The 22,856-nt window shown below is 44.8% G+C and overlaps 1 protein-coding gene across 1 annotated transcript in view; it reads left to right on the plus strand.

The window, feature by feature from the left end:
• The window catches only part of LOC147460072 (isopentenyl-diphosphate delta-isomerase), a 116,654-nt gene that overhangs the window by 60,065 nt on the left and 33,733 nt on the right, over positions 1-22,856 (plus strand). The window lies entirely within an intron of this gene.

Genomic DNA, 22,856 nt, shown 5'->3' on the forward strand with positions numbered 1-22,856 from the left:
TAAAGTGCCCCAATTGGAGTTGTGCTCATCAGGTTACGACTAGTTCTCTGCAGGGTTATGGCTATGGCAGCCTAGTGGCAAATTGTGTGTAGACAGATTCGGAGGGCATGTATCTATGAATTGTGGAATTGATGTTGAAGTTGTGGGTTTGTGATGTTTGATTGTGAAAGGAGAGGCTCTTGTCTTCATATGCATTGGTCGGCGTGTGCTGTAAATCCGTGCTTTGACAGGGTTTTGCTCCTATGTGACATAGTCTCTTGGGTGGGCGACGGCTAATAAATTCCCAAGGGTCTACTCCTATTGGACTTGTGGTGTTTCAAAAGGATTTTGCGAAGCTTTTGGTGTCTTGTAGTTCCCTTTCAACGCTCTTGGTTGACATCACTATGAGGTGTTTCAGTTTGTTTGTTTCCCAACAGTGTTTTGGTGCCCCCATTGAGGAATCGTTTCAAGTTACCTTCAGTTTACAGGTTTTGAAGACATGGCGTTTAATTTTCCGGAGTTTAGTGGGAAATTAAATGAAAGTTCCAAAGCTTTCATTGAGAGAATGGAGTTTGCTTGCCTTCTTGCTGACAAGCAAGACCCAGCGTTCGTGCTACGAATCTTCTACTTCTGTTTGAAGGGAGATGCTAGGGAATGGTTGGAAGGCTACGAAAAGGATCTACAATTAGCCCAACCTCCTCAAGTTATGACTTATGAAATGGTAAGGCATGCTTTTCTTACACACTTTCAACAGGTGGAAGACCCACAAAAGGTATGGCAGTCTATTCAAGGCTTAGTACAAGATGAAGGCCAAACCATAGAAGACTTTGTCAAGGCATTCAATGCGTTATGGGCAAAGTGGTGTACATCTTTGGGGGCTGAAATTCCTCCAGCCATGTTGAAGAAGGACAAGTTTCTTGCAAGCTTGAGGAGTAACCTACGCTTGAAGGTAGAGCTTAAGCAGCCAAGGACCTTTGAGGAGGGAGTTGAAATTGCAAAGAATAAAGAGTGGAAAGCAGAGCGTCTTCATCAACTTGGAATCAATGTGGAGCCAAAGCTTGAAGTGAAAGCGGTAGGTAGAGCAACCAAGGGTCCTTATCAGGGAGCCAGGTTATGATCAACAAGCTTCTCATGATGTGAATGCCTTTCGCAAGGAGATGCAAGAGGTGGTAGGTCTTATGAAGAATCTTAGTGTGCATATGATGGGAGGTGGAAGAGGTCAAAGTTATGGATATGGACGTGGTTATGGAAGCAATGAGGGTTATACAGGTGGTAGAGGAAGAGGCATGGCTGGAAGAGGGGATATGTTTCAATGCTACAATTGTGGTGAATGGGGTTATAAAAGCCCTCAATGTGACAAGCCAAAGAGAATGGGTGGCGACATGTTCCCTCTTCCTCCACAAATTCCTTCTCGAGCTCAAGATTATGGTATTGAGATTAAAGGGGAAGCAGGACCAAGTGGATTGACAACAGAAGAGAAGGGCAAAACAAAAGTGGTAAGCATAATCCGTTTGGAGAAGAAAGAGGATGATTTGGGAGCTATGGTCATGCCTGTAGGTAAGAGGGTTACAAGAGATCATGACATGAGTGATGCAAGTCCCAGCCATAAAAGAGGGAAACAGGTTGAAACAAGTACAGGTAAAGAGAAGAAGAAGAGAAAGCCCAAGAAACATTACAATGCATTTGACTTTCCTTTGGGAGAAGGGCAACCAAATTATAGTTTAAGGGCTGATTTGGTGGGTAGAAAGGCTGATGTTACCTTTGGGCAACTCATGGAGATGTGTCCCAAGTTAAAGAGGCAATGGAAGCACGTAGTCAACCCCATGAAGAAGGAGCCTGCAAGGGGGTCAATGAGAGTCTTGTCTTTGAATGAGCTACCTGATATATGTCCTACTATGGATGCATGGCATAAGAGGAAGTGCATTGGAGAGGCTTATATTGATGGAGGTGCACATATATGTGTTATTACTCAAGCTTGTGTATCAAAGTTGGGACTCAACATGGTGAAGAATTCAGGTTTTCGCATAAAGCTTGCCAACCAATCAAGGGTGAGGTGCTTGGGAGTTGTAAAGGACTTGGAGGTGGATGTATTTGATGTTAAAGTGCTGGTCAATTGCCATGCTATGCCCGCGGGTATTGGTGCTTTCCCTCTCATCCTTGGAAGACCATGGTTACAGGCAACCAAAGCTATAGAGGATTGGGGACATGGTACCATCACTCTCTACAATAGAAGGGGTGATAAGAAGAGGTTTGACATGGCTAGCAAGCAATCTTTGGATGCTGATTTTGATGAGAAAAGTGATGAAGAAGAGTACTCAAGTGAAGAAGAAGATAATGGGGATGAGGGCAGTAAAGTGGAAGATAGCAGCGATAGTGATCTAGATGTTTCCTCCTTGTTTCTTGAAGAAGAGCATGATGAGAAACAAAGATTTCTTGGCCTTATGGAGAATGAGGATATCTCTGGTCCTTATGAGCAAATTGAAGAGCTGATGCAACCCAAAGTTCAACCTAATGTCAAACAGGAGCTGATACAAGGTATGTTGTCTCCCGACTTGACTAGTCATGAGAAGGGTGAGTACCTACATATGATACAACAATTTCCCCATTTATTCATCACTTCTTATGAGGAAATTAGAGGCTTCAAGGGAGAGGAAATCCACATTCCAATCAAGGAAGGAGCTCAGCCCGTACGCCAAAAGCTAAGAAGAATGGGACAGGTACAACTTAATGCTTTAAAGGAAGAGGTAGACAAGCTTCTTGAAGCAGGTTTCATATGTCCTGTGAGCACTGCAGAATGGGTGAGTCCTGTTGTTGTCACACCCAAGAAGGATGGAAAGTGGAGGATATGTGTTGATTTTAAGCCTCTAAACGCAGCCATGAAGAGAGATCCATACCCTCTTCCTTTCATAGATGACATACTTGATTCTATTGCAGGGCATGAGAGGTATAGCGTATGTGATGGATTCTCTGGATATTTTCAACTCACCTTGGCTTTGGAAGATCGAAAGAAAACCACATTTATCATGCCATGGGGATGCTTTTGTTATTGTGTACTTCCTTTTGGTCTTATGAATGGCTGTGCGTGGTATCAAAAGCGCGTCAACAAGGTGTTCTCTCTCTTTCTTGGCAAGTTTGTGAAGGATCTTATTGATGACTTTTGTGTTTATAGCTCTAGAAAGGATCATTGTGCAAAGCTTGGGATGGCATTGAAGCAATACGATGAAAGTGGAGGTCAACTCAACCCAAAGAAATGTCATCTTGCTCAACCAAGAGTGAAGTTTTTGGGGCATATGATCTCAGAGAATGGGATTGAAGCGGATCCTGACAAAGTGAAGGCTTTGGTGCTCCTCCGATCACCTAAAGATACGAAGCAACTTTCTACTTTTATTCAAAAGGTGAAGTATATGGCAAGGTTCATTCCTTTGTTCTCTCAACTTCTTTATCCTCTACAACAAGTAGCAAGGTTGGATCCTCTACAATGGACAAATGAATGTGAAGAGGTTTTTCAAGGTATCAAAGAGGTTCTTGGTTCTCTTCCTGCTATGCAAGCTCTTAATTGGGATAAGGAGTTTTATGTGAATCCATCAGTAGGTGAGGATGCTATTGGAGCTATGCTTCTTCAACGAGGTAACAATTCCCACTACATGAAGCCTATCTATTGTGCTAGCAGGGTGAAGCTAGAGGTGGAGAAAGGCTATACTGATGTGGAGCTCATTATGGTGAGTGTGATTTATGCATGTAGAAGGTTTAGGCACTACCTTCTCCCTAAACCATTCACATTCCTCACTAGCTACACTCTTCTACCTCAATTGGTGAATAGCCCTACTTTGTCAAAGAGGCTCATGAAGTGGATTGTGGAGCTACAGGAATTCCAATTCTCTTTTCTTGTTGAGGAGAGTACAAGGGCTATATTGGCTGATTTGCTTACTTATAAGGAAAGCCCTCTTCTTCTTAAGGAGGATGCAGTGAAGAAGCAACACATGGAAACTCCTGACATAGACAATGCCTATCTATTGTTTTTTTATGGCTCTTACAGGAAAGCGCATGGTGAAGCTTCAGGAGGTGTGGTAATCTATGATCCTCAAGGTGCTTTGGTAACTAAAAGGAGTTTGAAGCTTACCGCACAAAGCAACAATGAAGCTGAGTATGCTACTTTGGAGAAAGGTCTCAACCTTTGCCTTGAGCTTGGCATCCGTCGTGTAAGGGTAAGAGGTGATGCTCTTTTGGTGGTTAAGCAAGTACTTGGGGTGTGGCAAAGTAAGAATCCAAGGCTGAAAAATATGTGTTTTCAAGTGAAGAACCTGCTTAAGCATTTTGAAGCTTGGAGCTTAAGGCATGTGGACAGGTCTCAAAATGAAGAAGCACATGGTGCAGCGCAAGCTTCAATTGGGCAATTGTATGTGATAAGGGCTGATTCTCCTCTTTATTTGGGAAGGGAAGCTTTAGAGATGGAGGAAGAGTTTCTACAAACAGGTATCCTTCCATCAGAGTTGGAGAAGCCAAAAAAGCACGCCTTCCTACGTCGTGCCAAAAGGTGGGCCGAAGCCAAAGCTGTTAAGCACATCACGAGTAAAGATGTTTCCTTATTCATATATGAAGATATTTGCTACAAATTTGGCATGCCATTGGAGTTACTTTCCGACAAGGGTCCAGGTTTCAGGGGAGAGTTGGTGGATTATCTATGTGAGAAGCTTCATGTGCATCGCAGGTTTACTACTCCATATTATCCCCAATGCATTGGCATGAACGACAGGTTTAATGGGGAGCTTATAAGGATGCTTACAAAGATGACAAGAAACAATGTGAAGACTTGGGATTTAGAGCTACCTTGTGCTCTATGGGCTTACAGGACTGCCATCAAATCAGGTATTGGTTTTTCTCCCTTCCATCTAGTTTTTGGCAAAGAGGCTTTACTTCCTATTGAGGTGGAGATACCAGGCTTGAAGATGATGCTAAAGCTTGAAGAAGAGCCCAATGATGCATTCAAGGAAAGACTTTTATATTTGCAATGTGTACAATTGGATAGGGTGTTAGCTTTTGAGCATTATGAGCAAGTCTTGAAGAAGAATCAAGCCAAGGCAAATGAGAAGGTAAAGGACAAGGACATCAAGAAGGGTGACATGGTGCTTCGTTACAATACTTGCCGACTTGGATGATACCCCACGCAAAGCACGTGTGAATGGCTACAGGTTGAAGAAGTATATTGCAAGGTTGATGACTGTGATTGAGGATGAGCCTTCTTTTGAAGAATTTTTTGATCATGTGGTTAATCATGAAGATGAAATGAAGACTCCCTCATGTGGTTTACTTTATCTCTTTTGGGTTGCTGATCATGAATGATCTAGGAGGCTGGGGTGTGGCAAACTATGTTGGGCGCATTTCTGACACCCCGTTCTTTGTAAATTTGTACATACGGACATGACGCCCGATGTCAAAAGGGCGTGTGGGCTTTATTTTTGTGGGTTTTTTAGCTCGCTTTAGCAAGCACATGTACATGCACTGCAAGTCGCTAGTTTAGTGACAGCTGTCGGGCTACTATAAGTGCCCGTGAGTGAGGTTTTTGAAGTGAGACTTGTATATAACTTAAACTCATGTACAAACTTAAAAAAGTTCAGCCAAAGATCAGAAATTTGCAGGTTTTAGCTCGTTCTGTCTCCTTGGTGCTCTTGGATGCAGTTTTTTCCCCCGACTAGCCTTCTCTACATGTAGTCGTGCTGGGACAGCTCTCTGTTCGCGTCAATTTTGCTCATGGGGGCGTACGGAATCAATTTTAGTCATCTTCAGCTTTCTCGCCAGTCATTTTTCAAGATTTCTCTCAAGCTTTAAAGTGCCCCAATTGGAGTTGTGCTCATCAGGTTACGACTAGTTCTCTGCAGGGTTATGGCTATGGCAGCCCAGTGGCAAATTGTGTGTAGATAGATTCGGAGGGCATGTATCTATGAATTGTGGAATTGATGTTGAAGTTGTGGGTTTGTGATGTTTGATTGTGAAAGGAGAGGCTCTTGTCTTCATATGCATTGGTCGGCGTGTGCTGTAAATCCGTGCTTTGACAAGGTTTTGCTCCTATGTGACATAGTCTCTTGGGTGGGCGACGGCTAGTAAATTCCCAAGGGTCTACTCCTATTGGACTTGTGGTGTTTCAAAAGGATTTTGCGAAGCTTTTGGTGTCTTGTAGTTCTCTTTCAACGCTCTTGGGTGACATCACTATAGAGGTGTTTCAGTTTGTTTGTTTTCCAACACCGCGTACGAAGCTTGTTGATGCTCAAGCCCAGGTACTTCATGTGGTGCAGGAGGAAAGGTAACACTCGCATGTTGCGGAGTCGGGGGCTCCAAAGCAGGTTCCTCCCGTGCTTGAATAGGTGGCTAGAACGCCTATTCCACAAGTTATGCAAGTTCAGCCCGCCACCTATCAGAGCCAGCATGTTGTCTTGAATGGACAGGGAGCTGGATACCAGGCAATGCACTCGGTTTTTCCACCACCCACGGTACATCCTGGGTATTTCGGGGGTGGATCAGTGTTCCAAAGTATGGCTGGTTATGCGCCTGGAAGTCAGCCGTACATGCCAGGAACAGTGTTCGGGGGTAGGCAAGGCATCATGCCAAACCCCATGTATGGTAGTATCGGCATGCAGCAAGGTTTCCACTGCAACCAGGGCCAGTTTGGGGTGCCACAGGGTCATTTTGGCATGGCTGGTTTTTCTGGACAGCAGCCAGATATCGCACCTCTGACGCAAAATGTGAATGGCCAAGGCGTGCCGATCATGCCTACTACAGTGTCCATGTTGCAGACCATTCCGTATGACAACTTGGGGGTACTAGAGAAGCCGAAGGCTTACAAAGAAGGTGGAGCAGCGGTAAAGTTCAGTATCTTCAGTGGTTTCGAGGATAAGACAAAGGCCCTCACTTTCCTCCAGCAGTTTGATACAACTTATGCGGGAGGGAATTTTACAGAGGCCTCGAAGGTCAAGAAAGTTGCCACTTTCTTAAAGGACAATGCACTTACATGGTGGACGACATTGTTAATGCAAGGACAGGCACCCGCCACTTGGGTTTACTTCAAGCAAATGTTTGCATCTGCTTGGCTATCAAATGAATTTGAAGCCGACGTCCTGACAGATTGGCACCAGCTTACTTCAGCTTCGTGCAAGAGCTTGCTGGAGTACAATAGGAGGTTTTGTAAAGCGTTACTCTCAGTGACCTCCTATAGATTTGTGCCATTGACAGAGCAGATAGAGAAGTACTGTTGTGGGCTGCCTAAAGGGCTTCGTGATTATTGTACAAAGAACAGAGTGGCTACCCTTACTCAGCTTATGGAAGTTGCGAACGCCGAACACTGGTCTTGCCTTGTTAAAAGGAGAGGACAGTGGATTTCCGAGCAGTGACAAAGGAGGGCAGCAAAAGAAAAATTCAGCGAAGAAGCCCTTTGTGAAAACGGCTCCTGATGCGTCACAGGGGTCAGAAAAGGCCACCAAAGACAAGGATTCAGCCGGGACTTCTGGAGCGCAGGCAAAGAAACAGAAAAGGAAGCCTTTTGTGCGCAAGTGCTCGAGGAAAAGAAGGTCCTAATGGCTGAAAACAAATGCTTTATATGCGAGCAGCCTAGTCACTTTTCTATCAATTGTCCACAAAGGAAAAGGCCACCTGACTTAGAGGATAAAGAAGATCAAAAAGGCAAGAAGCCAAAACCCACGGCAGGTTTAGTGCCAGACATGGTGGGTGACATGCCCAGCACAGATGCCAGTGAGTTATGCAGGGCATGGGGTAAAGTTAGGGATCATATGGCACTCATCTTCTTTGATCCAGGTGCCAAAGCCAACTTTATCTCACCAGAGTTAGCTATGAAGCTGGGCATCAGAGTTGAAGAGATGGGGTACACAACAGAGGCAGGGTTGGCATGTCTTGGCCACTCAGAGTGTGTTACTCCCATCATTGGAAAACTGCGTCTGCATATTCAGTCGTATGTGGACACTGAAGAGTTTTACATTATGCCGCTGGAAGGTTGTGACGCCTTGTTGGGGATCCTGTGGATGTTCCGAGTGCATGGAGTCTTGGATGCCTACAACAAAAAGATCACTGTACAGCATAGGGGCAAAACTCACATCTTGGATGTAAAGCTTAAAGGAGAGTCAGTCCCTATTGTATCTGCTTCTGCTATCACTTCTGTAATAAAGAATCATCTTTCTGTGTACTTGATTTTTGCACGTGATGTCTCAGATAGTGATCAGTCAAATTTATCTGTGTTAGATAAAGAAAGGTCAGCATTTTTGCAAAAGTTTAGTGATTGTTTTTCTGATTCATTACCGTCGCAATTGCTGCCAAAGAGACCTGAGGACCATCGGATAGATTTGGCGCCAGGGTGTAGCCCTCCAAATAGACCTCCCTAAAGGGTTAGTGCGGTGCAGCAGAAAGAGATTATGGGCCAGGTTGAGGAGTTATTAGAGAAGGGGCTGATTCAGCCTAGTTCTTCACCCTTTTGCTCCCCAGTGCTCCTAGTGCAGAAGAAGGATGGCTCATGGCGCATGTGTATTGATTACCGTGCGTTGAATAAGAATACCATCAAGAATAGGTTCCCTATTCCTAAAATTGATGATATTCTCGATCGTTTAGAGGGTGCTGCAATTTTCAACAGGATAGACCTTAAGAGTGGGTACCATTAGATTCGTATACGGCCAGAGGATGTGCACAAGACTGCGTTTAGAACGACATTTGGTCTTTATGAGTTTCTAGTGATGCCGTTTGGGCTAACAAATGCTCCTGCCACGTTCAACAGAATGATGGACCGGATTTTCCGCTCGCATCAACAGTTTGTTGGAACGTTCTTCGATGACATGATAGTGTATTCGAAGAATGAAGAGGAGCATAGGCGTCACTTGACCATTGTGTTTGAAGAGCTGCGCAGTCACAGGTTACTTGTCAATCCTAAGAAAAGTGAATTCTTCCTCGAAGAGATCCACTTTCTGGGCCACATAGTCTCAAAGGATGGTGTTAGAATGGATCCCGCAAAGGTTGAAGCTATCAAGACATGGCCAGACTTAAAGACTGTGCACGATGTCAGAAGCTTCTTGGGATTGTGTTCCTACTATAGAAGGTTTATCAGAAATTTTGCAGGGATAGCATCGCCTCTTCACGCATTGCAAAAGAAAGAGGTCACTTTCAGATGGACCCAAAAAGAGATTTCAGCTTTTAGTCTCTTAAAGGAAAAGTTGACTTCAGATCCAGTTATTGTTTTGCCAGATCTTAGGAAGTCATTTGTGGTCCAGTGTGACGCGTGTGGCAGTAGCATCGGAGCAGTGCTAATGCAAGACGGACGGGTAGTAGCTTATGAAAGTCGAATTTTGCAAGGGCCAGAGAGGACTATGCAAGTCTATGAGAAAGAGCTCTTGGCTGTGATTCATGCGCTTTCTAGCTGGAAGCACTACCTCTTAGGTGCTGATCTTGTTATCCAAACAGATCATCAGACCTTGCGATACTTCTTGACATAGTCAAAGTTATCCGAAAAGCATATGCGATGGGCAAACATTCTTTCCATGTTCCACTTCCAGATTATGCATGTGGAAGGCAAGAAGAATGTTGTGGCTGATGCGTTATCAAGAAAGCCACAAATTTCAGCTGTGTCAATTCCTTATCATCATGAGTTAGATGACATGAAGGAACAGTATATTGCTGATGAAGATTTTGCAAGGATCTTTGAACAGTTATAAGAGGGGCAACATCACGAGCACTACCTCCTCAGAGATGGTTTTATGATGATGCATGGCAGACTTTGTGTCACTAGGCCACTGCGACATAAGGTCATGGAAGAGAGTCATGTTCTACCGTATGCAGGGCATCGTGGCATTGATGCAACAGTTAAGGCGGTAGAGACATTCTTCTATTTGCCTACCCTGAGGAGAGATGTGGATGCCTTTGTGCGAGCATGCATAGTTTGCCAAAAGGTCAAGTTTGACAGGCAAAAGGCACCAGGGTTGTTACAACCACTGCCGATTCGGGATAAGCCATGGGAAAGCATTGCTATGGACTTTATCTTGATCTTTCAAGGACGCCAACAGGGAATGATGGTATATGGACCATTATCTGCAGGTTCAGCAAGCAGGCCCATTTTATCCCTGTCAGGAAGAAGATAAAATCTGATCAGATGGCACGCTTGTTCATGTACAATGTGTTTAAGTACCATGGTATGCCACAATCGATTATCAGTGATCGTGATCCTCGCATGACCAGTTTGTTCTGGAGAGGATTGTTTGAGAACATGGGTACTACGCTCAAGTTCTCGTCTTCGTTTCATCCACAAACTGATGGACAGTCAGAAGAGGCTAATTCTATTGTCTTAGATCTGTTGAAATGCTATGTGTCAGATAATAAGGGCAAGTGGGAACAGTATTTGCCTATGCTTGAGAATGCGTACAATAATATGGTGCATTCGTCTATTGGCAAAGCATCTTTTGAGATTGTTGAAGGCGGCAAAAAGGTTCCTCCCATTTTTCATACAAAGGACAAGATCTTTTAGGCAGATCGATATGTTGAGAACATGGATGAGATATATAAGAAGATTAAAGTTGCCTTGGAGAAGACTCAGGCAAAGCAGAAAAAGGCTGCTGATCGTCACCGTCGTGAGTTGCTACTATCACCTGGTTATTGGGTTCTGTTAAGGTTCGAAAAGGCAAGGTTAAAGAAGATGAAGGGCAAGGAACGGCTGTTTCCTAAGCTCAGCATGCGTTACTATGGGCCTTTTCAAGTGCTTGACAAGATCAGCGATGTGGCTTACAGGCTGAAATTGCCTGATGCATGGAAGATTCATAATGCGTTTCACGTGAGTCTTCTAAGACCCTTCGTGGGTGATGTGCCAGAAGATATGCCAGTTGAGGATCAACCAGAAGTTGAGGAACTTGATGAGATCCTGGTACCTGAGCAAGTTTTGGCACATAAGGACAGAAAAGTTAAAGGACAAGTTGCAAGACGCTATTTGGTGAAGTTCAAGAACTATCCGCCTATGGATGCAAAGTGGATGGAAGAGCATGAACTGTCAGAGTCACCAAATGTATTGCAGCTTTACCTTGAAGCCTTTGGGTTAAAGCCTACTTATGCCCCAACCCTACGTGTGCAAAGGAGGGGTAATGATGGAGCTAGTACATCAAATGTACATATGAGTTTAGTGCCATAGATGGAAATGGCAAAAGTATGAAGGCCTCATTAAGTCATTTGTATCTATGTATGTTACGACCTTTCTTGCGGATACATGCGATGATAAAAGAGTGTTAATAGCACAAGATCATCAGTGGCGTGTATTTATGGTATGCAATCGAGGATGTTTGCGATTTCAAGAGGGGGGTATGTCACGAGGACGTGGCAGTTATTAACCATGTCACAGAGATTTGGCAACTGCTAACCTTGGTTGTTGGTTTCTTTCCAATGGGGTTTATTTTGTTTGTTTTGAGACCCTCTTTTTGAAGTAGCAAACGGTCGGACATTGTATGGCCAATGTGAACGGTAGTTTCACCCGTAGACGGGAAGTGGTCGGCATTGGAATTCGTATGGTAAGAGGATGTCTAGGCTCAGAGCAAGATCATATAGGTCCCCCCGTCGCACTTAGTAAGTTGGTGGATACTAGGAAGTGAACTCAATTAAGGCGTAAAGTCAAGGTGGGACTACCAACAAAAAGTATCCGACATTTGGGTCACATTGTATTTTTGGATGCGGTCCCAATGAGGATAGATGGTCAGAAGACCAGTGGAAGCCCAACGGAAGCATCTCCTAAAATTTAGGGAACTGGGCCGTGAAATGTGTTCGCGTCATTACCTCTGGTATGACTAGGGGAACATTTTACAACTCTGCCGCGAAGTCAATTGGGCAACCGGTCAGGATATTTTTAAGCGGCAAACCCGAAACGAGAAAATGCTTGAAAATGCGCCAAGTGGCAAATTCTCATGCACTTGCCTCTTGCAGAAAAATGGGCGCTGATTTTTAAGCTGGGAGAGGCCTTCATTTGCAGTTTGTCACAGGTTAAGAGCTAGGGAGTGCTTCCTTTCCCTCTCATGTACAGTGTGGTGCTAGGAGTGATGCCTTGCACACTACACACTGCTCTCTCTATCCCCTATGTGCAGTTATGTGATGCCCCACAAGAGGGCTACTCATTTGATTGATGTACAGTTGTGTGGGTTCATGCTTTTGTGCTGAGGCAAGAGCCTCCTTGAGCAGGAACAGGGGTAGCTAGGTGCTGCTCCAAAGCAGGCACTGGTGAGGGTCATAACCTCACCGTACAGGTGCAAAATCAGCGCTGTGTATGCGCTGTAATTTTACTGTTTTTCAGCCATACGGACGCCAGGACCATTGGGAATCGTGCCCCACTGGCAGAGGACAGTTCGGGGACTGTTTGGGGCTGAAAACAGGGCAAAAACCAGTAAATACAGCGTGTTGAATTTACTATTTTTGGGCAGGAATCAGAGGGTATACGCCAGTGCAAGTGAGTTCTAGCAGGGGAATTGGTTTCGCGCAAGTTTTGGGGCTGTTATTCTGTCGAAATTTGGCCAAATCAAATGGTATCTAGGTGGATACACTTGAAAGATTCCCAGGACCTTACCTTGTAATTTACCCTCCTAAAGAATAAAGAAATACCGAAAGGGGCTCCAATTTTGGGGCCTACAGGTTGTCGGTGTCTGCTCGGAGCATTCTAGCTTTCGAGCTGTGTATTCAAGTGTTAATTCCCGTCGCAAGTTCTCTTTGCAAAGTGCTCTGTGTGTGTGTGTCTAAAGTAAAGAATTTCGGGTGAAAGCCAACGCCTACCGCCCTACGGGCCGGTTTCACATATCCTCCGGTTGCACACAGCATGATCATCGGAATTCCCATCAGAATCCATTAGCATCAGTTAGGGGAATTTTCCAGTGCATTTAGCCTATTTTCCTATTCATTGGTATTTTCACTTATTATTTTTAAGTGACTTTCCTAGAAAAGTAGGTAGGGCAATTTTGCTAAGTTAATATATTAGCAAACCCAAGTTAGCACTTTCTCGCAGAGGAGGCAGCAGGAGCTTCCTGCTCAACAGGCAACTTCTCAGCAGTATCCCCTCAGACCATCCCTGGCGTTTTTGCATCTTCTCCCCTTGGCGTTTTTGCATCAACTCAGCATCCTTGGCGTTTTCCTCTCTTGCAGTGATCGCCATCGACCACAGTGCCCTAGCGTTAGCAGATGCTTGCAATCAGCCCCATTCTCTGTGTTTCCCGCGACAGAATCACTTCAGCCCTTAGCGTTTTTGCAGCTAATTACGAACGCCAGAATCTCAGCCACAAAGCCCAACGTTTTGGTTTTCTGACCCCCAAACTGCCTGGCGTTTTTGGCAAAACAGGACAGCATCAGCGTTTTTAATGCTCAGCCCAAACCAGCAGTAGATCTTCGTAGTTTTCAGCCTATGACTCAGTAGCAGAACATTAGAAGATTTCCCCCATTCAGTTGCAGATGAACCCCTAAGTTTAGCCCGACAAAACGCAGCCAAAACAGTCCATTTTCAGCCTTGAAACAGTCCAAGAAATTCAGCATCTAGAAGATCCCAGATTTCAGCCCAAGTCGCCGTCGTCATCACCGGCATAGTCCCATTGCATCAGTCCTTTGCATTCGCATTGTACTCTTTCGTGCAATCAAGTAGACCACTCTCGCCGACGGGAGTGGGGCCTTCGGAGGAGGGTTTTACAACCTCTCGGGTGTCGTATCTCTTCTCTCTCCTTCTCTCAGTCTCATTCACTCGCACGCACAATCCATTCACTTTGTTCGTGACCACAGCACTCTCCATAAGACGGAAAGCTCTCTCTTTCCCTAAGAACTAAAAGGAACCTTGAGCAATAAAGATCACTAATCTTGAGAAAATACAACATTCATTCCGCCTCACCTAACATTGGTATCAGAGCTTTGGAAGTGTTCTGCATTACTCAAGGAAAGAACCACAAGAATTTTTTTGCTTCTTGTGATCGCACGAACCCAAGTTTACTTGCGCGTGGCGATTCCTAATCGTGTTTTGTTGAAGAGTGACAGAAATCCCAAGAAAGAAAGGCTTGTCCAGCCTCCCCTTGTGTCTCTTTTCACTCATTGAGAGCGGACTGTGCACTTAGTGGCCAGCCAATCGACGTGATGTGGGAAAAAGCAACCTTGGTGTGAGCCAAGGGGTGCACCCGCAGAAAAGGGTAGAACTCTGGTGAAGAGAAGATCCTTCTCCATCGCAATTGGCAAGCGAAAGAAACACTCAAGAACCTCAAGAACCCAAGATTCTCACGAATCAAGGACCTTAAGAACTTCAAGACCCTCAAGAACCAAGTTCCTCGTGAGCTTAAGACCACAAGATCATAGTGCATGGTTGTTACCCGAAGCTGCATGGATACTTTGCCTTCAGGTGATGAGCATGAGAGAGGCGACGAAGGATTCTCCCCACGAGGAGGTTTTTCAAACCCTCCCCCTTCGCCATCTACGCCAGACCCTATGGAGGCAATGATGAAGCAAATGATGGCCATGATGGATCGACAGGACGACAAGCGCCTTGCTTTGGAACGCGAGCGCGACGCAAGAAAAGAAAGAAAAGAACTAAGGAAGGAAGAAGCCGCAACAAGAAACGCAGCATTGGAGGCCGATCGTGCTGCGCATAGATTGGCTATGGAGGCCGAGCGTGAAGCTCAAAGGGAGCTTCACAATCAAGAATTTATTGCCCAAGTCCTAGCTTCGAAGACCGAACCACCCAAAGATCGTGGAAGTTCGTCAAGTGGCGCAAGCCATGACGCCGATTCCAACCATCCAGTTACAGAAAAGTTGATTTTCAGTAAGTATGACGGTAAGATGGATGCTACAGGGATTCATTCTTGGTTGCATCAATTTAATGCTTATTTTGCGAGAACTAAGAAAACAAGCAACAGCAAAGTTTTGACGGCAGCTATGTATCTTACCGGTGATGCCATTAATTGGTACCACGCATGGCAAGAGGCACAGCTAGCCACGCACCTAGAGGCAGCCGACGATTTCATGCCCCTCTCTTTTAGTTGGGCTGATTTCCAAGACAAGCTCAAGGCACGGTTTATGCCACCTCAGTACCTCGCATGGTTGAAAGACGATTGGAGCGCCCTCAAGCAAAATGGTATGCCGGTTATGTCTTTTTCTAATCGTGTTTTGCAGCTAGGTACCCAATTACGCATGTCGGATGATGAACGCAAAGAGGCTTTTCTTTTTGGATTGGACGAGTATATCAAGTACGATGTCGAGGTATTTGATCCAATCGATCTCAACAAGGCGGTAGCGATTGCTCTCGCACAGGAGATGAAGCACCACAAGGGAAAGCCTAAGGAGAACAAGACTTCCATAAGTACCTCGCAGACTCCTCAGAACGATAAGAACGGTAAGAATGATAACTCTTCTAACCACTCTACCAACAGTATCTCATCAAAGAATTCTTCCAATGAATCTAAGGGTAAGGCTAACTCAATTGCTAAACCTAAGCTTACTCCAGATGAAAAGGTAGCACAAGGAATTGTAGGAGGTTACATCACTTCGGAAGAACAAAGCACGTATTTTAAGGAAGGTCGTTGTTTTCATTGTCACATTAAGGGTCACATAAAAAGAACATGTCCTAAGCTTGAATCGAATGAATCTAAAGAACCCACAACACCCACTACATCTGTCAATGCAATGAATGATAACATGATTGTACCCATAGTTTCTCAGGACCCTCCTATTGATGATTCTCTCATTAAATGCTATGGTCGTACGTCAGGGCACCGTTTTGTCATATTGTTTGACCCAGGTAGTATGCATGATCTGATCAGCCCCTCTCTTGTTGAGAGAGTCCGCCTTGAAGTTAGTCCGAGGTCTCCTATCGAGGTCTCTAGCTTTCGTCCTGGTATGGACGCTCTCATCACGAAGGAGTGCCTTGATGTGTTGTTTGCAATTCAACAGACTGCCTTCACTAGAAGATTTGTTGTTCCTCCTTTCTCAGGATGTGATATGATTTTAGGCATGAAATGGTTTCGTGAAATCAACCCTCTCGTTGATTGGGAGGCTAGCACTTTAACTCTCAATGCCAAAAGTGATTCTTCTACTGTCGTTCATGGAGTGGATACTTCTCCTTCTCCGTCTCTCATTGCTAATATGCAGGACAAGATTGAAAGGATTCGGGATAAAGAGATTCTCTGAGTCTCTCTTTCTCCAAAGCAGGATACACAGGATTTGCATGATTGTTTGAAGCATGATGATGATTTGAATGATATTGCTAAGCATGATGATTTGAATGACGATGATAAGCATGATGATTCGGATGCCAATGATTTGCATAATGATTTGGATGACAATGACAAGCATGATGATTTTCATGATCAAGATGTGATTTCTCACAAGCATGATGATTTGCATAATCAAGATGCGATTTCTCACAAGCATGATGAGTTGCATGAAGAAGATGTGATTGTTCACGAGGATGATGTGTTAGTTGATGCTTTTTCTAGCGAAGCTAACCTCGTTGTCGATTCGATCAATCACCAAGAATCGATCTTGGCCTTCGATTCGAGATCCACAGATCCCCCACAAAAAGATTCAATAGATCCCGAAGAAGCGATCTTGGCTCTTGAGCCTTGGTGCAAAGAACTGTCACACAAGAAGTATTATGTGTTCGCATGATTGATACGCACGCATTGTTCGAGTGTTTCGTTCGTAATCGTTTCCTGTATTTTAGTCAGCGTCTTTATGTGATCCCTTTTCCTAGGCATGACATATTGTATGTTGAGCACGTTTCTCTCATGGATGAGCACGAATGTATACGGATTGTTCATGAAAAGCTGAAAGGTATGTATGTAAGGAAGTCACATTCCATGTCTCTTCCTTTACACAGTTTCCGAACGAGCACATGATTGTATGAGCACCAATCATGGGCATTTCCATTGTGATTTGCCACAGTTGATTGATTTCGATCAAACAGAAAAGATTCGACCTCATTGTTTGCATGTGTTTGATGAACGGGTTGTCACTCCATCTCTATGTTTATCTACATTGCATACACAATCCTTAGAGAAGACACGATTTTTTTCCTTCACGTTACATGGAATGGGTATGTTCATGGTTTTGTGTTGGAGATGGTTTTAGGAATTTTCAGCCATGGAGATTCTTGAAGACGCAGGAAGCAGGACTCTAGACGAAGTTGAAGTATCAAAGGAACCACAGAAGACTTTGTGTCGCTTTCGGCGCGGCCCAAAGAAGCAAGCGTTGCAGACCTTTATGAAGTTCAAGTACCGCACGACCCACACATCAGAGTGGGCCGGCGAAGAGTCCCTTCCAGGAGTCCGGATGCTGTTGGCGATCTCCCTCGACGCCATACAGTTCGGTACCAGTACCTCACTTTGAAAAGAAGGGGATGTCACGTGACAGATCTCAACCCTATGTGTCCGTGGACAAGCTACACCACAGCAGGGTTCAGTCAGTCCGATCAAGTTAGATTAGCAGTGATCTAGCACTTTTGTGAGTCTATTCGTAGACCGTGCATGCCCAATCACTTAGCATAGATGCATATCCTCCGGTTGCACACAGCATGATCATTGGAATTCCCATTAGAATCCATTAGCATCAGTTAGGGGAATTTTCCAGTGCATTTAGCCTATTTTCCTATTTATTGGCATTTTCACTTATTATTTTTAAGTGACATTCCTACAAAAGTAGGTAGGGCAATTTTGCTAAGTTAATATATAAGCAAACCCAAGTTAGCACTTTCTGGCAGAGGAGGCAGCAGGAGCTTTCCGCTCAACAGGCAACTTCTCAGCAGTACCCCCTCAGACCATCCCTGGCGTTTTTGCATCTTCTCCCCTTGGCGTTTTTGCATCAACTCAGCATCCCTGGCGTTTTCCTCTCTTGCGGTGATCGCCAGCGACCACAGTGCCCTAGCAGATGCTTGCAAATCAGCCCCATTCTCTATGTTTTCCGCGACAGAATCACTTCAGCCCTTAGTGTTTTTGCAGCTAATTACCAACGCCAGAATCTTAGCCACAAAGCCCAGCGTTTTGGTTTTTTGACCCCTAAACTGCCTGGCGTTTTTGGCAAAACAAGACAGCATCAGCGTTTTTAATGCTCAGCCCGAACCAGCAGTAGATCTTCGCAGTTTTCAGCCTATGATTCAGTAGCAGAACATTAGAAGATTTCCCCCATTCAGTTGCAGATGAACCCCTAAGTTTAGCCCGACAAAACGCAGCCAAAACAGTCCATTTTCAGCCTTGAAACAGTCCAAGAAATTCAGCATCTAGAAGATCCCAGATTTCAGTGCAAGTCACCGTCGTCGTCACCGGCATAGTCCCATTGCATTAGTCCTTTGCATTCGCATTGTACTCTTTCGTGCAATCAAGTAGACCACTCTTGCCGACGGGAGTGGGGCCTTCGGAGGAGGGTTTTACAACCTCTCGGGTGTCGTATCTCTTCTCTCTCCTTCTCTCAGTCTCATTCACTCGCACACACAATCCATTCACTTTGTTTGTGACCACAGCACTCTCCATAAGACGGAAAGCTCTCTCTTTCTCTAAGAACTAAAGGGAACCTTGAGCAATAAAGATCACTAATCTTGAGAAAATACAACATTCATTCCGCTGTACCTAACAATCCGGAATCTTGGAAAGGACTCTTCGTCGGCCCACTTTGATGCCTGGGTCATGCGATACTTGAACTTCATAAAGGTTTGCAACGCTTGCTTCTTTGGGCCGCGTCGAAAGCGACAGTCTTCTGTGGCTCCTTCAATGCTTTAACTTTGTCTATGGACGTAGGTCCACCTTCTTCAAGAATCTCCAAGGCTGAAAATTCTTGAAACCACTTCCAACACAAAACCATGAACATACCTATTCCACGTAAAGTGATTGGAAAAAATCTTGTCTTCCTCAAAGACTGTACATGCATTATAGATGAACACATAGACGGAGTGCCTAACCGTTCACCACATACATGCAAACAATGAGAGTGAATCTTGTCTTTCTGATTTAAAGCAATCAACTGTGGCAATTCACAACGGAAATGCCCATGCTTGGTGCTCATACGTTCTTGTGCTCTTTCTACAACTGTGTCGTGCTAAGGAAGAGACATGGAATGTGACTTCCTTGAATGCATACTTTTCAGCTTTTCATGAATAATCCGCATACATCCGTACTCATTCATGAGTGAAACGTGCTCAACGTACAATATGTCATGCGTAGGAAAAAGGATCACATAAAGATGTTGACTAAAATACAGGAAACAATCACGAATGGAACACTCCATCACTGCGTGCTGACTCATCATGCAATCAAATAGTACTTCCTGTAAGGGTTATTTGCACCTAGGCTCGAGAGCCAAGATCGGTTCTTCGTGTTCGATTAAACCTTCCTGTGGGGGTTCTGTGGACCTCGACTCGAGAGCCAAGATCGATTCTTCGTGATCGATCGAATCTGCAATGAGGTTAGCTTCACTAGAGAAAGTATCAATTAACACATGATCCTTGTGAACAATCACATCATCTTCATGCAAATCATCATGCTTGTGAGAAATCAAATTTTGATCATCATGCAAATCATCATGCTTGTCCTTATCATCCAAAACATCATGCTCATCATTATCATGCATTTCATTATGCTTATCATCATGCAAATCCTATGTGTCATACTTTGGAGAAGAAGAGACTGAGAGAGTCTCCTTTTTCTGATTCTGTTCATACTACGCCTGCACAATAGAAAAAAGTCGCAAGAACTCTTTCATGTGTTGGTAGCTCTTTTCTTTTCTTGCTTTGAGCTTGCGATCAAATTCTGCTTGTCTTGCTTTGCGTTGTAACTCCCTGTCCATAATCATCTGATCGAAAGCCTCCATACGAGTGAGTGCAATCCTTGTCGTAGATGGGGACGGGTTGGAAAAACCTCCTGGTGAGGAAAACTCTTCTTTGCCACTCCCATGCTCACCACCTCCAACCATTCCGCTTCGAGTGATGACCATCCACTGAAGTCTTAAGTTCACGAAGAACTTGCGTTCTTGGGGGTTTTGGGTTCTTGAGGGTCTTGAGGTTCTTGGGGGTCTTGATGTTCTTGGGTTCTTGAGGTTCTTGAAGTTCTTCTTTCGCTTGCAATCTGTGTTAGAGAAGGATCTTCTCTTCACCCGAGCTCTTCTCTTTTTCGCGGGCACACCCCTTGGCGGCCTTGCACTCACACCAAGGTTGCTTTTTCCCACCTCACGTCGATTGGCCGGGTGCTAAGTGTACGGTCGCTCTCAATGAGTGAAAAGAGGCACAAGGGGAGGCTGGACAAGCCCTTCTTTGATTAGGAATCGACGCGCCCAAGAGAACTTGGGTTACGTGCGACCGCAACTAGTTAAAAAATTCTTGTGGTTCTTTCCTTGAGTGATACAGAACACTGCCAAAGCTCTGATACCAATGTAAGGTGCAGCGGAATGAATGTTTGAACTTTGCTCAAGATGAGTGCTCCGAACTTTGCTCAAGGTTCCTTTTGTTCTTATGGAAGGGAGAGCCTTCCGTTCTTAATGAGAGTGCAATGAACACAAACAAAGTGAATGGACAATGTGCGTGAAAGTGCATGAGACTGAGAGATAGAGAAGAGAATACGACACCAGAGACGTAAAACCCTCCTCCAAAGGCCCCACTCTCTATGGCGAGAGTGGTCTACTTATGATTGCACAAATCTCTACAATGCTTGGACTCGCCGACAATGTCGACGACGATGAGACGGGCTGAAATCTGAGAACTCTAAGGGCTGAAATCTGCAAATCTTTATCTGCTGAATTCTGACTCTATGTCGGGGACGATGTCGGTGGCGACGATGCGACGACGACACACTGAAAATGCAGATGCTGAAATCTGTGTTTTTCGGGCTGAATCTGTAAACCTTGCGGAATCTGACCGTGCAGCGAGGATCTGCTGCGGGAAGGTGAGATTTGCAAGGTTCGGGGGTTCTTCTGCGAGTGCTAAAGGCTGAAAACTGAAAACGCTGGTCCTATGGCTGATTTTGTCGCGATGATCTGCAAAAATGCTAGGGCTAAAAAAGGTCCTTTGCTGCTGCCGGTGGCCTTGCAATGCAAAACGCTAGGCTGTCCTACAGTAGTCTTGTCGCCAAGCCGATGCAGAAGCAAAACGCTAGACTATCTGGTGGTGTCCTGCTGAGAAGTTGCTTGTTGGGCAAGGTGCTTCTGCTGCCTCTTCTGCCAGAAAGTGCCAACTTTGGTTTGCTTATATATTATCTTAGCAAAATTGCCCTACCTACTTTCAACAAAAGTCACTTAAAAATAATAAGTGAAAAATGTCAAAAATAGGGAAAATAGGTCTATGCACTGTAAAGATGCTCCCGATGGGTTTTGATGGAAATTTGATGATCATGCTGTGTGCAACCAGAGGATATGCATCTAATCTAAGTGTCTGGACATGCACGGTCTGGGAACAGACTCACAATCCTATTCTAGACTGACTTGAATGATTGAACCTTGGTCATGTTGTAGTTTGTCCACGGACACATAGGGTTGGATGTATCACGTGACATCCCCTCTTTTTCAAAGTGAGGTACTGGTACCGAACTGTATGGCGTTGAGGGAGATCGCCAATAACATTCGGAGTCTTGGAAAGGACTCTTTGCCGGCCCACTTTGATGCGTGGGTCATGCAATACTTGAACTTCATAAAGGTCTTCAACGCTTGCTTCTTAGGGCCGCGCCGAAAGCGATAGCCTTCTGTGGCTTCTTCAATGCTTCAACTTTGTCTATGGACATAGGTCCACCTTCTTCAAGAATCTCCAAGGTTGAAAACCTGAAACCACTTTCAACACAAAACCATGAACATACCTATTCCATGTAGAGTGATTGGAAAAAATCTGTCTTCCTCAAAGACTGTACATGCAATGTAGATGAACACATAGACGGAGTGCCTAATCGTTCACCACATACAAGCAAACAATGAGAGGGAATCTTGTCTTTCTGATCTAAAGCAATCAACTGTGGCAATTCACAACGGAAATGCCCATGCTTGGTGCTCATACTTTCTTGTGCTCTTTCTACAACTGTGTCGTGCCAAGGAAGAGACATGGAATGTGACTTCCTGGAATGCATACTTTTCAGCTTTTCATGAATAATCGACATACATCCGTGCTCATTCATGAGTGAAACGTGCTCAACGTACAATATGTCATGCTCAGGAAAAGAGATCACATAAAGATGCTGACTAAAATACAGGAAACGATCATGAATGGAACACTCGATCAGTGCATGCTGAGTCATCATGCAAACACAGAGTACTTCCTATAAGGGTTCTTTGGACCTAGGCTCGAGAGCCAAGATCGGTTCTTCGTGTTTGATCAAATCTTCCTGTGGGGGTTCTGTGGACCTCGACTCGAGAGCCAAGATCGATTCTTCGTGATCGATCGAATCTGCAATGAGGTTAGCTTCACTAGAGAAAGTATCAACTAACGCATCATCCTTGTGAACAATCACATCATCTTCATGCAAATCATCATGCTTGTGAGAAATCACATCTTGATCATCATGTTTATCCTTATCATCCAAAACATCATGTGGTGTAGGTCGGGGTCTCCTCCGTGGACAGGCCTTTGCAAGATGGCCCATCTGTCGACAAATGAAAGACTGATTTGGGAGGCCCGGATACTCCACGCTCTGTCAGAACCAACCCCCACTCACCGGAGGAAGTAGGATGACCTTCGGGAGAGTGTGGGTGTCCCTAACGAGAACACGTATTGAGGGGATGGCGGCCGCCTTGGGGGTTGCCGTTCAATGTGTCTCTAGGACAATCCCAATCTCTGAGCCTATCCCGGACAAAAGTGGTAGGTACTCCCTCCTCAAACCAGGAAAGCAGACGGAGATGGGGAGGTCTGCCTCCTCTATCAGAACATATGTAGGTCGATCAAAACC

The sequence above is a fragment of the Adiantum capillus-veneris genome, chromosome 4, assembly GCF_014529385.1.
Source record: "Adiantum capillus-veneris isolate H3 chromosome 4, ASM1452938v2, whole genome shotgun sequence".
Taxonomy (NCBI): Eukaryota; Viridiplantae; Streptophyta; class Polypodiopsida; order Polypodiales; family Pteridaceae; genus Adiantum; species Adiantum capillus-veneris.